General features: G+C 32.3%; 1 protein-coding gene and 1 long non-coding RNA gene across 4 annotated transcripts in view; one reads left to right on the forward strand and one right to left on the reverse strand.

The window, feature by feature from the left end:
* Positions 1 to 15,564, forward strand: part of LOC126886435 (paxillin) — a 312,639-nt gene that overhangs the window by 150,529 nt on the left and 146,546 nt on the right. The window lies entirely within an intron of this gene.
* Positions 33 to 7,344, reverse strand: LOC126886439 (uncharacterized). Its single transcript, XR_007698617.1, has 2 exons — positions 5,840 to 7,344; positions 33 to 265 (listed from the first exon to the last, which is right to left on the reverse strand). It is a non-coding gene; the product is annotated as an uncharacterized LOC126886439 (long non-coding RNA).

The raw sequence follows: 15,564 nt of genomic DNA on the forward strand, positions 1-15,564 counted from the left end.
GAATTTTAAACTGTTAAATATTTAAAGGCAAATTCAGAATTAAATACATTTATTTTAATGTCTAGGTACACATGTCTTTCTATCACGAAATACTATAATCGACTGACTCATTAAATACTTCATTATCCATATTCGGGCATCTATGCTGTTTGTCAGAACATCCATTTCTTTTAGTCGTCCGTCAGGGACGGCGTAGAAAATATTCTTTACAGTCGGCCACGCTTCCCTTATCCACGTCCTCGTGGATCCGATGCCACTGATTTACCTAGATCATAAAAAACATGTTAACTTTAAAAGACAAGACTATGAAATAAATAAGACACATGCAATATTAATAATGGGACTACTATCTAATAATTTTACATTAAATCTAACAGGAGTCATCCATCCAGTTCATCTTAAGTTGGACCTGAAATATTAGCTTAAGATCTACAGCTAGTAAATTTCTTTAAAAAACATGCTACACCCATAGTAAGAAAACAACTCTTATAAGTTCGCTTCTAAATTATGCAATAAGAAAGCAACTCTCATAAGTTCGATTCTTTAGTAAATTACATTAAAAACAACATGCAATAGGTAAACATGCTATACTAATAGCAAGACAACAACTCTAAGAGTTGTAAGATAAGAGTATAAGACCATAAGAGTACAAGACTTATAAGTTCGCCTCTAAAATATGCAATACCTGCAATAAGAAAACAACTCTTATAAGTTCGCCTCATTAGTAAATTCCATTAAGCAAAACATGCAATAGGTAAACATGCTATACTAATAGCAAGACAACAACTCTAAGAGTTGTAAGATAAGAATATAAGACCATAAGAGTACAAGACTTATAAGTTCGCCTCTAAAATATGCAATACCTGCAATAAGAAAACAACTCTTATAAGTTCGCCTCATTAGTAAATTCCATTAAGCAAAACATGCAATAGGTACCTATAGTAAGAAAAGAGCTCTTATAAGTTCGTTTCTTTAGAACTTGCCCTCTCCAAACCCCTTACCATGGGTTGGAAGAGCCGTGGTCTAAGAGCTAGTTTCTTATACTTTTGTGGTCAACCATCTTAAGAGATCCGTTTCGTTAGGACCCTTATAAGTTCGTTTCTTTAGAACTCGCCTAGGACTCTTTAAGAACTCGTTTCGTAAGAGTTCTGTTGCTAGCTATCTTCGAGATCCGTTTCGTTAGGACTCTTATAAGTTCGTTTCGTTAGAACTCTTGTAGCTAGCTAACGTGTGATCCAAAATTATTGCCATCACAGCTGGCTCTAAATTACAGAGATAGCTATACAGCGCATGTCTATTCTTAATTCACATATATTTTCCAGTTTACGTCAACTTTGCAGTGTACGTCAAATTAACAAGAAAAGTTAGGTTACCTATAATTTCATTAATTCTTTTTATTTCTGATTAAAGTTCTGTGTTAAAGGTTTTGACTGATTTTTCTGTTTTATAATGTTAATCAAAATTAATTGATAAACCAATGATATAAATTCAGATTGAAACAAGACATACGTAATTTTTTTTGTACAGCTAGCCTTGATCACAATAACTGTGGATCGCTCGTTATCTTGGAGATCCGTTTCGTTAGGATCCAAATCCCCTTTGGATTCAGAACTGACGTCAGTATTGAAAGGTTTCATCTTATCGTTAGATGACACACCTTCATTTTTCTTTTGAGATCTCACGGAACCTTGAGGATCCTCGATTACGTAACGATCATGATCTAAAACCCTTTTTAATGATATAAGGATCAGGTAATTAGGGAGTCATTCGTTTGACGTCCTCTTGAATTCTTCGTTGAATTCAATCACTTTGTCAAATGTTTGCTTTTATTTGACCTGGTTTGCATCAGTCATTCGTTTGACGTCCGCTTGAATTCTTCGTTGAATTCATTCACTTTGTCAAATGTTTGCTTTTATTTGACCTGGTTTGCATCAGTCATTCGTTTGACGTCCGTACATATTTTCGATAGATCGCCCCGGTCTGCCTCCTGTAATGACACTTCGTTGGCCAGAACAGCATCGGCTATACCTCTTGGTTGGTAACCCAACATTACTTCGTAGGGCGTTTTTTTTTTGTGGTTGAATTCTTCGTTGAATTCAATCCCCAATTTGGAACGAATTCATCTCAAGTAATCTCGTCTTCACTGCAAGATGATAAAGAAGCTACTATTGTACAATTATACCTTTCCACTTGTCCGTTTACTTTAGGAGCAGCAGTGGAATTCAGAACATGTTTTATATTAAGTGATGTACAATAATCCTTGAATCGTTGGGAAGTATAGCAAAAACCTCCATCGCTAATTATTCTTCTTGCTACACCAAAGATTTCAATTGCACTTTGCAAAAAAAGTAATCACCGGGGTAACTTTGGTGGACTGCACAGCCTTCATAAAAAAAGAACTTAGTGAAAGCATCGACGATGACAATGAGATAAGAGTTCCTTCGTTTTGACTTTACAAATGGACCTAGATGATCTATATGCAGTGTATCAAAAGGTACTGCAACCTTCTCAATAGAATGCACAAGTGCAGGTTTTTGCTTTTCACCAGGTTCCTTATTATATAAGCCTTCTAGACAACCTTCAATGTATTTCTTAACATATTTTATCATACCTGAGAACCAGTATAATTGAGATATTGCCGAAATAGTCTTTTCTACTGACATGTGACCAGTTCCATCATGATAATGCAAAACAACCTGCCTGCGGGCTTGCCTTAGAGCAACCCACCTTTTGCCTTCTGAAGTTTTTCGATATAGTCGATTGTTTACAATGCAGTAGTTTTGATGGATATCTTTTTCTTCCTTATCTGATGGAGATTTCGACAGCAGATCTATGATAGTGTTGCATCTTTCATCTTTTAATTGGGCATGTAAGATCCAATCTTCTTGATCGATGTTCACAAGGTTTATCTCAACCGTAAGTGCCTCCTCTGGAATTTCTGTAACAGGATTTCTGCTTAGAGCGTCCGCGTATAGCATTTTCGTACCTGGACGGTATTCAATGTCCAAAGTAAATTATTGAATGGTTAACCACCATCTTTCAATTCTGGGAATTATATCTCTTTTGGTCAATGTGATCCGCACTGCATTACAATCTGTAACCACCTTAAAATGGATTTCGATGAGATAAATTCGAAAATGTTGTAATGAATTTACTACTGCCATGGTTTCTAACTCCAGATTGTAAACAGCAAGGACAGGCCTCGAAGTCAATTTATTCTTGAGGGTTTCGAAAGCACACGTTGTTCGTCACCCCATACAAATTTGACATCTTTTTTTTTTTCGTGAGAAGTGTCAAAAGTCTTGCAATCGTGGCAAAGTCCTTTACATATTTTCTGAAGTAACTTGACGAACCCAAAAATTGGCGTGTAGTGTCGACATCAACAGGTTCTGGAAATCGTTCAATTGCTTCTGTTTTCAGCTGTAAAGTCGTGAAATACATACACTCTTTTAATTTTTCTAAGAACTCGTCTGCACGTGGAAGTGGAAATCGATCCTTAACAGTCTTCGAATTCAATGCACGATAATCTACACACATTCGATTTTCTCCATTTTTCTTTTGGACTAATAGAATCGGACTTGAATAAGGTGAACTAGATTCTTGAATTACTCCATTAGCCTGTAAATCATCTACGATAGTCTGTACAACTTTTCGTTCATTGTAAGACAAACCATAAGGACGATACACGACAGGACGATCATCAGTAAGATGGATTTGCATTTTAAGAATATCTGTTTACCCAATTCACTAATGTTTTGTGAAAAACAGCACCTAAATTGATTCAGTAAGTCAAGGAGCTTTACTGCTTACTCCGCAGACAAATTTGAATTACATAACACATAATTTTTGGAAAACAAACAAGAATTGTGTAAAGAACGGGTCATTATACTAACATCAGAAGAAACACTTTTATCTTCAACACAATCGACACCTCTAGCTACAATTTGCGTTTCACTTACGTCAACTAAGGTGACATGTATTCAAATTATTGTACCCTGTTCTAGCCAATCCTCTCAACCTGATTTACATGTGGAATATCATAGCAGTTCGTTCTAGTCACTAATAGATCACATCCCCAAAAAAAATCAGGAATGCACTTCGTCTCCACAAATGTTCCATTAACCGCATCGTTGGGTTGTGATAGGTGCTGGATGAGCTTTTTTTTTGACTAGTAACTCTATTCGCTCGACTATTACTAACATAAATTTCGGGTAGTGGAGGAGTGTTGAGACTCTTTCACTTGATGAAGCTACCGTTTCTCTAGACTTGGGAATCTAGGAACTTGTCTGATGATGTAAATGATATTGTCGGTTTTATCTTGTAATCATAGTCGTTACTACTACTGCTAGATCCGGATGTTGAACTTGAACTTAGCCTGGATCCTTTCCTTCGACCCATTGCTTTTGTTTTCTTTCTATATACTATATTTATATAATAATATATACTTATACTCATGCTATTCGAATAAAATTGCGAAGTTAAATTGAGAGAAGGTTGTTGCTACACGTTGAACAACTTCTCGAGCTTAAATAATAATGCAATATAAGCTCAATACTACACGTTGAACAGCTTATACAGAGCGTTCACCAATCAACCAGATATACCACTTCGAAGGAAGCGCCAAAATTGGCAACACTGTCTATTATTCCACTATAGTATCGATGCGTAATCGTCCATCGACGGATTTAAACAAATAATACTTTAGGTTCTGAAATTACTAATCTATAATGAGTAGGTGACGTATTATGGTTGTTAAATTACCGGCAAGTGGGTAAATAAATCGGCTGCTCAAATTCCTCAAACATTTATTACTAAACATTTAAAATTAATTTTTAACTGTTAAAGATGTTCAAAACTCATCTACTCGATAGTAACAGTATGTTATTAAAATCGCTTTATCAATTTTTCTCTTTTCTCGATTATTAGTTTTTATTGCATAGTATATAAATTATTGTAATGACTGAATAAATAATTAATTTAAAATAATGCTATTAATGTAAATTAATAAATAATTCACGCAATTAACAAGTAGGTAAGGATTTAAAAGAATATTCAAAAACTAAAGCCATAGTCACCGCTATTTTAAAAATGACATTGACACTCTACGACTATACCGTCTACACTCTAAATATTTATAAATGCATGTGTATAAATTATAACAATAATGCATACCTTATTAAATGTGGAAAAACCGGCAGTGCTCACACCTCAAGCGCGCATATCTAATTGAAACCCAAACGCAGTGTATATTCTTATAAATATTTTAATCTATTTTAAATTTAAATCGCGAAATATAAATATTACTAAACGTTGAATAGTTTATATCTCCCTATAGATATTTTAATCTATTTCAAATTCAAATACCAAAATATAAGTCTATTATTTACACTTTGAATAGCTTATAAAAATATAATAGATTATTAATATAATAAAATTGTGAAGTTAATAAAAGAGAAGTCTGTTGCTACACGTTGAACAGTTTCTCAAACTTAAATAAAGTAATATAAGCTTAATACTATATGTTGATTAGCTTATATACTATCCTTATAAATATTTTAACTTATTTTGAAATCAAATCGCGAAATATAAGTCTATTATCTACACTTTGAATAGCTTATAAATATATTCCGATAAATATTTTAACCTTTTTCAAAATCAAATCGCGAAATATAAGTCTATTAGCTACACTTTGAATAGCTTATAAATATATTCCGATAAATATTTTAACCTTTTTCAAAATCAAATCGCGAAATATGTCTATTAACTACACTTTGAATAGCTTATACATCACGATAAATATTTTAATATCTATTAAATAAACTATCTGATAAATACATACAGTTCAATCCTCTTAACCCCATCAGACACAAGTTCGAAGTTCCAACAGACATCCTGTCATAAAAAATATGTGGTACAATGTACATCATTGGCAAAGAAACATCACAAATTGATCCAAAAACAACTCATAAAAACACCCAGTACTTTATATTCCGGATAAAATTCCACGTAAAACACTTTAACATAACAACACTTTATAAGTTCAGTTCTTGCAGGAAAATTCCGTTGCTATTTTTGTCACTTTCGAAACATTCACATACGGTTATACTATTATTGTGTTTTTAAACAAATATCACTATTAAATAAGTATAAATATAACTTAACGCTTGTTATAGCACATGGATAATATCCTACCGCTGCTTTGTTAAATATTTAAAGGCAAATTCAGAATTAAATACATTTATTTTAATGTCTAGGTACACATGTCTTTCTATCACGAAATACTATAATCGACTGACTCATTAAATACTTCATTATCCATATTCGGGCATCTATGCTGTTTGTCAGAACATCCATTTCTTTTAGTCGTCCGTCAGGGACGGCGTAGAAAATATTCTTTACAAAACAATAAAGTAAATAATGACATACAATGACAGATAGTACTAACAGCAGCTACTTCCTTTTAAATTTTTTAGTGGGAATATAATAGGGGAGTGCAATTAGAACGAGAAGATACAATGTTTCGGAAAAAATCAAACAAGGTTATATTTTTCTAAAACTTTTTTTGTTAGTTTATAAATATGTTAAAGTAAAAAGTTCTACTCACAAATTTCGCCGCTAATTGTTTATTAATTGTTTAAACAATAACAATTGTTTTGTATAAATAATGTTAAGAATATGGGTGAATTCAACATTTTATTTTGATAAAAAATGTTTTTATTTTAGTTTTGATTATGCTTAACCCGAATCTGACATTACAATTTGCAAATTCAAAATGGCGGATTCAAAATGGCGGATTTTTTCCTAAAATTCCTTAACAAGCAGTTGTAAAATCCGAATTTTTTTTATAAAACGTGTTTGTTTACATATATGTGGATATTTTTGGGAGGTTGCTGAACCTGAATCAAATTTTGATTATTTAAATTATAAAATGGCAGATCCAAAATGGCGGATAACTTAAAAAATAGTTGTAAAATCATAATTTCTTTACAAACATGTATTTATTTCTACATATATTTATTTTTGAGAGCTTTGATAAACCTAACTTAAATGTTAACATTATAAACTATAAAATGGCGTATCCAAAATGCGGATTTTCTAAAAAAACATAAAAAAGAACATTTTTCTAAAACAGTTATTGTCTTTATTTTTAACAGGTTGTTGAATCTGAATTAAAGATTAAAAATTTAAATTTCAAAATGGCGGATCCAAAATGGCGGATATTTAAATGAAAAACAAGTAGAATCCAATCAAACAAATATGGAATTTCATTCTTAAAAAAAAGATAAACAAATAATTTTCACAAAAATATTAAAAATTAAAATGTATTAGAAAGAAAGAACCAATTATTCAAAATCTATCTCTTCAGTATTCAAAAAAGTTGTTGCAATGGAATCATAAATAAAAAGTTATTCTTAGTAAAAAGCTCTGCATATTCTAAAACTTTAAATGCAATCATAAAATATCAATTTTTATCAATTTTGTACAATATATGTCAATAAATAAAAATTTCAGTTAGGAGTAAAATACCTATATTTTTCATAATACTGAAAATTGTTATTATGGAAAGTTGTTCAGAATTAAAAACGATGTGTCAATATGCAATTACACTTTTATGCAATTTTTTTACGTAATACCTCGTATAATATTGATAAAATATATTATTTTATATTTGCATATTAAGTGTTAGACCATGCACAGCTATTTATGACGAATAACTTTCTTCATAAAATTAATAATAAATCAGTTATCATAAATAATAAGTGAAAATTTAATGATGTTTGTTATAATTAATTTGAAACAATACTAAAAAAAAACAAATTTTCGATTAGAAGGATATAATTACATATTGGAATATAGTTTTTAATTCCAAACAACTTTTCTTTATAAAAATTTTCGATATTGTGAAATATAAAGGTACTTTACTCTTGAGTGAAATTCATATTTTTTGACATACCTCGTACAAAACTAACAAAATTTGATATTTGATGGTTGCATCTTATGTTATATACGATTCAGAGTATTTTATAAAGAATAACATTTTTCGTAAAACTGATATTAAAAAAGTTATCAATAGGTTCCAAGTTACGCAGACATACTGTATAAGAGCTAAAAAAAAATTTTTTTGTTGAACATTTATTATTTTTGAAGCTTATTATTAAATTAATTTTAGGTAAGTTTTACAGAAAAAAGTTTTGATCACTCTGTATATACATTTTTGCAGCTTGTAATTTTCGGTTTTTGTATTACATTTTTGTTATCTTTCTTAGTTTTCTCAAAAAGAAATTGTTTATTTCATTTTTAATCTAAAATAATTCAGTGTTTTTTAAAGACTACATCCTAGGCTTTAAAAAAATATTAAAAAAATTGTATTAGATGTATTCAAACTTGAGTAATACCGTCTTAAAGTGGTGGGAATTCTGTAGAACTACGAAGTTTTCAAAAATTACATTTTTTGAGACAGCGTATTATTTGAATTAAATTTTTGAGATTTTTTTTTGAATGAAACATCGTTTAGTAACATAATTGAGAGGTAAGTTGTGCAAATTTTAGAGCTTTGTAAGTAAAATTGTATTAGTTACACATTTTTAAATCATTTTTAAACAAAATTCATGTAAGTCTCATTTTCCGCCCACACCGTACTTATGTCCATATATTTTATTTCTTTTTATTACAACCATAAGATAGCTTATTTTATCTTCTTTCATGTCCAATTTGTAAAATTTCTTTTGATCTATTAGTTAAAGAATTACATTAAAAAAATTCAACCGTCCACTTCTTCCAACGCTAGTTTACATTGCGCCAATGTGTGTGAGAAGGGTGACTTTAGCGTTATAAATAAAAAATTACAGAAGCTAGAGATTTAATTTTAGAAAAATCTTTATATAAGATTTTTTTTGTAAAATTTTCTGAATTTTTCAATGGTCAAGTCAGTTTTTTTCTAAAAATTTTATTTTCGGAGTTATTTAAAAAAACATCTAACTTCGCTGTTCATTTGTTTAATAAATGAAGCACCCACTTCTCGAGTAGAACTTTTTGATATGTTGTTTATTAAACATTTCTTAATGAAATTACAAAAAGTTTTATCTTGTTTGATTTTTTCCGAAGTGAAAATCTAAATGCACTCCCCTATAAATAGGTATATGTTTGGTTGGGTACACCACAGGTCACTGCCAATCACAGAGCGTTTAATTAATTTATGCAAGCAATGTATGTTGTGTTGCCTATAATGAAATCGTTCATTAATAGAAAATCATTCATTAATAAGGGTCATTAATCAATGATTTTGTGGGTGTTAAAATTGATCATATAAATGGACGGTCGACGGAAAAAACATTTAATATTTATTTGGTCTAATGTCACATATTTAGTTTGATTATACAGATCGTCGAAACTTCATCATCATATTTGGTTCGACAATCCTTTGTGGATCCTGGCCTGCTCTCAGATTCCTCGCCACTCTATTCAGTTTCTGGTGACCGGTTGCTATCTTCAAATTTGTAATATCCCTTAATATCCACTGATTTTTGATATCTACAGGGTGTTTGGTAAAGAATGGGCCATAGCTTAACCTTAGATTCCCGAGATTAAAATAGGTCGATTTAAGCTAACTTCTTCTTCTTCTTCAGGTTCCTTCCCCTATCGGAGGTTGGAAGTGATCATCGCTATTTTAATTTTATTGGCCGCACTTCTGAATAATTCTAATGAGATGCAACCGAACCACTCTCTCAAATTTCTTAGCCAGGATAATTTGCGGCGTCCTAGGTTTCTCTTCCCTTGTATCTTCCCTTGCATAATTAACCTAAGTAATACGTACTTCTCGCCCCTCGTTATATGACCCAGATATTGAATCTTTCTAATTTTAACAGTTTTTATGACTTCACATTCTTTCTTCATTCTTTGTAACACCTCTATATTAGTTACTTTTTCAGTCCACGATATTCTGTAGATTCTCCTGTAGCACCACATCTCAAAGGAGTTTAATTTTTTGATTTCAGACTGTTTTATTGTCCACGCTTCCATGCCGTATAGTAAAGTAGAAAAAACGTAACAACGTAGCATTCTTGTGCGGATCTCTAGATTAAGGTTACGGTTGCAAAGTAAGTTCTTCAATTTTATGAACGTGTTTCTTGTCATTTCTATTCTAGATCTGATTTCTTTTGTTTGATCTCCATCTTCGGTTAGCCACGTTCCTAAATATTTATATGTTGTTACTCTTTCGATCGTTGTATTATTGATGATCAGGTTATTTAAGTTTTGTGGTTTTTTTGAGAATATCACTGATATCGTTTTCTTGAGATTCATTTGCAGTCCGTACCTTTCACATGCATTGTATACATGTTGTATTATGTACTGTAAATCTTCCATGTCACTTGCAAATATGACCGTATCGTCCGCATATCTAATATTATTAATGCTATTTCCGTTGACCAAAATACCTCCCACAATATCCAATAAAGCTTCTTGAAATATCACTTCACTGTAGACGTTGAATAAGAGTGGTGAAAGTATGCACCCTTGTCGAACTCCTCTAAGTATACTTACTTCCTCTGTCAGTTCTCCTTCGACTCTTACTCTTGCTTTCTGATTTTGATACAGATTCGATATAATTTGTAGATCTCTACTATCTATGTTTTTGGTCTTAAGAATACTTAAAAGCTTTTCATGTTGAACTCTGTCCAAAGCTTTTTAAAATCTATGAAGCAAGCATATTTGTCCTGATTCATATCCAGACATCGTTGTGTCAGAACATTGACTCCGAATAATGCTTCTCTTGTTCCTAGACCCTTTCTAAAGCCCATCTGTGAATCACTTATTTCTTGTTCTAATTTCACGTGGATTCTGTTATGTATGATTTTAAGGAAGGTTTTCAATGTGTGGCTCATTAATGCAATTGTCCGATAGTCATTGCAATCTTTAGCATTTGTGATTTTTGGAATCGTTACAAAAGTTGAGAGAAGCCATTCTTTGTGTATGTGTCCCGTCTTGTATATGGAGTTAAAAAGGTCTACCAAGACATCAATATTATCTTCATAAATTATCTTCAATAGTTCAATTGGTATTTCATCGGGTCCTGGAGCTTTTCTACCTTTTGTGTGTTTTATGGCAGAAATAACTTCCTCTTTCATTATTTCTGGTCCCGTGGTTTCTCCGTCAACTTCTAATTGTTCTACTTTTTGGTCATAAAATAGGTGTTCAATGTATTCTTTCCATCTACGTAATTTGTCTTGCGAAATTATTTCTTTAACCTTCTTATGGGTGTTGAAAGTGTCATACCTTGCCTCACATTACCTTAATACTAAAGCTAAGGTAAGTTAGCTAGTAAGCTAACTTACCTTAGTATAAAAGTTGATAATAACCGAAATACAGGGTGTCAAAGTTAAACTTTTATTTTATTTAGTTTTTAATATTTCCTAACAGGCATGGGACAACAACACGAAATTTGGTAAGTGGTACTGGTCCTGTACACCCTACTTAATTATGTTAAACAAACGTTTTTGGCTACTACCAGAGGTTTACGACGGGGGAACGTGAATGGTTGACCCTTCCCAAATTCTACGCCACTGGCGGAATTGCTATTTTAGTGCAATTTTTTGATTCTCCAATACTTTCTATGTAAATAACATACTCTTCATTCGTAACGATAAAGCCATTAGTTTTCGAGATATTTGAAGCTAAAAACGAAGGAGCTAATACATTAATCAAAATAAGTGTGCCTTTTTATTTTTTAACTTCAAATATCTCGAAAACTAATGACTTTATCGGTACGAATGAAGAGTATATTATTTGCATAGAAAGTATTGGAGAATCTAAAAATTATGCTAACCCACAGTTTCATCAGTGGCGTAGAATTTGGGAAGGGTCAACCATTCACTTTCCCCTGTCGTACGCATCTGGTATTAGCCAGAAACGATTATTTAACGTAATTTAGTAGAGTGTGCAGTGCCCACTTTTTGCCAAATATGACACGGATGTGTCAAATTATTTTAAAGTATTATTTTTTTAAATAATTTATTCTTTATTAAAACTTTAAGAACTATGTGTGCCCGGTACTATAAAACTATTTGACATATCCTTATGATACTTGGCAGAAAGTGTAGGTACTGTACACCCTACTATATTATGTTAAATAATCGTTTCTGGTTAATACCAGGGGCGTACAACAGGGGAAACTGAATGGTTGACCCTTCCCAAATTCTACGCCACTGATGAAACTGCTATTTTAGCATAATTTTTAGATTCTCCAATACTTCCTATACAAATAAGATACTCTTCATTCGTACGGATAAAGTCATTAGTTTTCGAGATATTTGAAGTTAAAAAATGAAAAGGCACACTTATTTTGATTAATGTATTATGCTCCTTCGTTTTTAGCCTCGAATCAAATCATCAAATATCTCGGAAACTAATGCCTTTACCGTTACGAATGAAGAGTAAATTATTTACTAAAATAGATATTCCGCCAGTGGCGTAGAATTTGGGAAGGATCAACCATTCACGTTCCCCCGTCGTACGCCTCTGATAGCAGCCAGAAACATTTGTTTAACATAATTTAGTAGGGTATACAGTACCAGCACCACTTACCAAATTTCGTGTTGTTGTCCCATGCCTGTCAGGAAATATTCAAAAATAAATAAAATAAAAGTTTAACTTTGACACCCTGTATTTCGGTTATTATGAACTTTTGTACTAAGGTAAGTTAGGATAAATCGACCTATTTTCACCTCAGGAATCTAAGGTTAAGCTATGGCCCATTCTTTACCAAACACCGTGTATAAGTCGGTCTGAACTCCTACAATAACAGACAAAAGAGACAAGATAGAATAGGGCAAAATACTTATTACAATAGATCCATATAACTTTGAAACAGTAGAAAGTTTTAAATATATCGGAACGACAATCACCGCAAATAATGATAGCACGGAAGAAATAATAGGAACAATCCAGTCAGCAAATAGATGTATGGGTGGATCGTGTGACTAATGTTGAGGTCGTACGTAGAATAGGCAAGGAATGCGAGACTACTAACACCATCAAAGAGCGCAAACTAGAATATCTTGGCCATGTTATGAGGAATGAACAGAGGTATGGCTTGTTGCAGCTCATTCTTTAGGGCAAGGTATTTGGAAAGAGAGGACCAGGGAGAAAAAGATTATCTTGGCTTCAAAACCTAAGACAATGGTTTAATACATCGACAACCGGACTTTTCAGAATAGCAGCAAGCAAAGTTAGGAGAGCCATGCTGATCGCCAACATCTGGAACGGATAGGCACCGGAAGAAGAAGAAAAGAGAAGTATGCGTAGCCTTCACAACACTTACTCCAATCAACAGCCATTTTCTCGTGGAATTTTGAGAACTAAGGTCGATTTCGTTGAAATTTGGATTTAGGTAGTACTTAATTATAACCTTTGTCAAAATCTACCCTATGCCGAACTGCGCTTTTGCCCTGGGGGGTGAAAACAACCCCATCTAGGGGATGACAATTTTTAATCAAAATAATATGGAAATCGATAGAGTGACCAATTCTGAGTAAATTTTGTTCTATAAATTTTTTGGCAGGATTGATACTTTCCAAGTTATTTGCGATTGAAACTATGCATTTTTCATTGAAAAAACTCACGTTTTATAACGGTTTTTCATGAATAACTTAAAAAAAAAAATATTTTATAGAAAAAATCATTAAGAACAAAAATGTAGCTAATAAAAAAACAAAGAGATTCGCGTCTGGAAGACCTATGTAAACCCAATAACGACTGAGTTATTACTCTTTAAAGGATGGTTATTTTCGAAGAACATCGAAATGGAGAACTTTTAATCTCAAATAACTCGAATGTATTGCAATTTTTTGGGAAAACCTAACAGACATATTTTAAAGTACATTAAAAAATGTTTCAAATAAGCTCCGATAAAAGTTTCTTGCATAAGAACTGACTGAACTTATGATAAAAGTAAAGTCGCTCTCTGGTTTTTTTCTTTTTTAAATGTAAAAATTAAACCCTCGTCGTTACAATCCTAATAGAAATGAATAGCTTCTCACTTGAAATTAACTTTATTTAGGTATAATTAATACGATCCATGTGACCTGACCGGTTTGGAATGATTAGTTTAGAAAAAATGAGGGGTCTAGATTCAAAACCTGACATTTCCACTTTATGTCATTCCGACTAAACTGAAAAAACCATTTACAACTTTACTGTTCCCCATCTCAAATTGGAGGAAAAATCCACTTTTGCATCTGAATCAATTCTTTCACACTGAATTACTACTAGGAACTGTCCAATTTTGCTCTTTATCAAATTGTTAATACATATATGGATCTTGAATCACAGATTACAGAGGTGTATTCAACTAATTTTGACCAAAAAGTGGAAATGTCCGGTTTTGCATCTAGACCCCTCAAATAGTTGATTAAATCGAAAATGACATTTTTAACATTTAAAAAAAGTGCATTTTTCTTAAATAAATCTCAAAGTATTCATATTATGACAATATGTTTCAAATATTAATTGTAGAATTTCTTTTACTGAAAATTTTGATTTTTTTTTGTTTTTGTATCATGAATACTTTTAGGTTTATTTAAGAAAAATGCACTTTTTTTAAATTATAATAATGTCTTTTTCGATTTAATCAACTATTTTTTCTAAACTAAGCATTCCAAACCGGTCAGGTCACATGAATCGTATTAATTATACCTAAATAAAGTTAATTTCAAGTGAGAATCTATTCATTTCTATTAGGATTGTAACGATGAGGGTTTAATTTTTACATTTCAAAAAGAAAAAAACAGAGCGCGACTTTATTTTCGTCATAAGTCAATCAGTTCTTATGCAAAAAACTTTTATAAGAGTTTATTTGACAGGTTTTTAATGAACTTTAAAAGATGTCTGTAAAGTTTTCCCAAAAAATTGCAATACATTTGTTATTTGAGATTAAAAGTTCTCCATTTCGATGTTCTTTGTTTTTTTATTAGCTACAATTTTGTTCCTTATGATTTTTCTATACAATTAAATTTTTTAAAGTTATTCATGAAAAATGGTTATAAATCGTGTTTTTCAATGAAAAATTCATAGTTTCAATCGCTAATAACTTGAAAAGTATAAACTTTCCAAAAAAAATTTATACAACAAAATTTACTCAGAATTGGTCACTCTATTGTTTCCATAGTTATTTTGATTAAAAAATTTTCATCCCCTAGATGGGGTTGTTTTCAGGGAGGGAGGGTGGGAGGGACGGAGGGAGAGACAGAGGAAGGGAGAGACAGAGAGAGGGAGAGACAGAGAGAGGGAGAGACAGAGGGAGGGAGAGACAGAGGGAGGGAGAGACAGAGGGAGGGAGGGGCAGAGGGAAGGAGAGAAGGAGGGAGGGAGAGAAAGAGGGAGGGAGAGAAGGAGGGAGGGAGAGAAGGAGGGAGGGAGAGACAGAGGGAGGGAGAGACAAAGGGAGGGAGAGGCAGAGGAAGGGAGACAAAGAGGGAGGGAGAGACACACAGAGAGAGAGAGAGAGAGAGAGAGAGCGCGAGAGGAATTTACTCCCTTTTCCTGATTTTTAACTCTTCATTTGTATAT

This window comes from Diabrotica virgifera, chromosome 6 (assembly GCF_917563875.1).
Source record: "Diabrotica virgifera virgifera chromosome 6, PGI_DIABVI_V3a".
Lineage (NCBI taxonomy): Eukaryota > Metazoa > Arthropoda > Insecta > Coleoptera > Chrysomelidae > Diabrotica > Diabrotica virgifera.